We start from the raw sequence: 2803 nt of genomic DNA, 5'->3' as shown, positions 1-2803 counted from the left end.
TCTTCTCAGTCCAACTCTCACATCCATACATGACTACTGGAAAAACCATAGCCTTGACTAGACAGACCTTTGTTGGCAAAGCAATGTCTCTGCTTTTGAATATGCTATCTAGGTTGGTCATAACTTTCCTTCCAAGGAGTAAGCATCTTTTAATTTCATGGCTGCAATTACCATCTGCAGTGATTTTGGAGCCCCAAAAAATAAAGTCTGACACTGTTTCCACTGTTTCCTCATCTATTTCCCATGAAGTGATGGGACCAGATGCCATGATCTTAGTTTTCTGAATGTTGAGCTTTAAGCCTACTTTTTCAGTCTCTTCTTTCACTTTGATCAAGAGGCTATTTAGTTCCCCTTTACTTTCTGCCATAAGGGTGGTATCATATGTATATCTGAGGTTATTGATATTTCTCCCATCAATCTTGATTCCAGCTTGTGCTTCTTCCAGCCCAGCGTTTCTCATGATGTACTCTGCATAAGTTAAATAAGCAGGGTGACAATATACAGCCTTGATGTACTCCTTTTCCTATTTGGAACCAGTCTGTTGTTCCATGTCCAGTTCTAACTGTTGCTTCCTGACCTGCATATAGGTTTCTCAAGAGGCAGATCAGAGAGATAAAATCTAAAAGTGCAAGTCTGGGCTTCCCTGTGGCTCAATCATAAAGGATCTGCCTGATCATGCAGGAGATGAGTGTTTGATCCCTGGTCTGGGAAGATCCCACATGCTGCAGAGCAACTAAGCCTATGGACCACAACTATGGAACCTGTGCTCTAGAACCTGGGAACTGCAACTACAGAGCCCACATGCCACAAACACTGAGGCCCACATCCCACAGAGCCAGTGCTCCACAAGAAGAGAAGCCACCACAATGAGAAGCCTGCACACCCCAAGTGGAGAGTAGCCCCCACTCTCCACACCTAGAGAAAAGCCTGCACAGCAATGGAGATCCAGCACAGCCAAAATAAATAAATAAAATTATATTTTTTATAGTGAAATTTTGAAAATTGCTGGCCATCAACTTTTCAAATATATGTAGGGTTATGAGAGCCCTGAAAGTAAAAGTGTCACAAACGTTTATTGAGAACTGACTCTGTGCAGAGCAACGGAAAGCAGAGATGTGGAGCTGAGGAAGATCTCACCTCTGGTTTTTAGGAACTTAGAATCTAGTACATGCCACCAAGCCACATTAATAGATCACCTTCCCAACAGAAGCACTAGGAACAAAAGTAACAAATTTTCTTTCACTGCCCAGTATAATTATTATTTGTTCTGGATAAAATGGAATGTCTAAGGATCCATTTTTACACCAAGAACTGTGATCAGAGTCTCCACGACCAGTATGAAATGAATAAATGTGACATAATGGACTTAAACTATACCAGGAGTTTTTAAGTTGCATAAAGTGCAATGTAAAACAAGATAAAACTTTTTATTTACACAGTGGACTCTCAGAGAGTAATGAAAACAAATGGACTACATTGAAATGTGTCAATATTAATAAACATCTAAAATATAATGTTAGATGACAACAGTATATTCTAAAAAGATACAATAGGGCACCATCTAAAAATATGTAAAACATTACTATATGTTGTTTACTGATCTATAGTAAAATTATACAGCAACTCAAGAAAGTAGTTACCTCTGAAGGAGGAGGGAAGGGAAAGGAAAAGAGGGCTTAGAGGGTTTCTGTTGTCTATGTAAACATTTTTTAAAAAATCGTTTAAGTAGAGATTTGAAACAAACATGGTAACATATTAATATGTATTAAATCTTGAGGATTGGTGGAGGGTGTCATGTTGTCTTCTGTCCTTTTCAGCATATATAAAATATTGTATGGAAAACGAGAAATCTTTTAAATGAACAATGAAGATGCACTGTCCACAGTCCTTAAAGCCTAAAGCTCAGAAAGCAGATAGACTGGATATTTACATTCATTTCACTCAATTCCATGAGAGTAACCAGAGCTACTAAAACATAGATACTGGTATGAAAATAAGACTTCACCTCAAACTCACTGGCAATCTGAGAAACTTACATTCTCTCAAGACTATTATAAATACTGACAAAAAGGTGAGTGACCCTTTCCAGGAAAATAAATACTGTGGTCCCGTTTAACTATCGAAAAAGACACTTGGCTCAAGCAGTTTCTGAGCAGAAGCGAAATGAAAGTTGCTCAGTTGAGTAACTTTGCAACTATAGTCCATGGAATTCTCCAGGCCAGTAATCCTGGAGTGGGTAGCCTTTCCCTTCTCCAGGGGATCTTCCCAACCCAGGGATCGAACCCAGATCTCCCATATTGCAGGCAGATTCTTTACCAGCTGAGCCACAAGGGAAGCCCTTCTGAGCAGAGGAAACCATCAAAGTAAACAATTGCCAAGCACATGTTAAGAACTTTACAAGCATTAACTCACTTCATCCTCACAGCCCTATCTTATTATGTCCTGTTTTACAAATGGACATACCTCAGTGAAAACCAATTTACCTGCCCCAAATCATAGCTAATAACTGCCAAAACCAAACACCAAATCAGCGCTCAAGATAGTCCTCATATCCAGTGTTTGCCTGTCCATTTCATAAGCACTCATGAGTGCAAACCTTCCTGCCAGGCACCGCGTGAGTCAAGGGCACATATGATGAGTCCCTCTCTTCCCTCAGTGCAGACCGGATGACGCTCACAAGAATCAGGAGAGGTCTATCTTGAAGTGGTCTGAAATTCAGAACTATCTTGAGCTATGCTAGGGTGTGACTCCTTCCAGAGCTTCCACAGTCGACTCGAACAGTTATCTCTAAATGCCAAGCTGT

General features: G+C 40.2%; 1 protein-coding gene across 3 annotated transcripts in view; it reads right to left on the bottom strand.

Annotated features, from left to right (window-relative positions):
* Positions 1-2803, bottom strand: part of GNE (glucosamine (UDP-N-acetyl)-2-epimerase/N-acetylmannosamine kinase) — a 61060-nt gene that overhangs the window by 40089 nt on the left and 18168 nt on the right. The window lies entirely within an intron of this gene.

Source organism: Bison bison, unplaced genomic scaffold (assembly GCF_000754665.1).
Source record: "Bison bison bison isolate TAMUID 2011002044 unplaced genomic scaffold, Bison_UMD1.0 scf7180017864230, whole genome shotgun sequence".
NCBI lineage: Eukaryota > Metazoa > Chordata > Mammalia > Artiodactyla > Bovidae > Bison > Bison bison.
The sequence above is the reverse complement of the archived record's forward strand: the minus strand, read 5'-3'. Positions and strand labels throughout refer to the sequence as shown.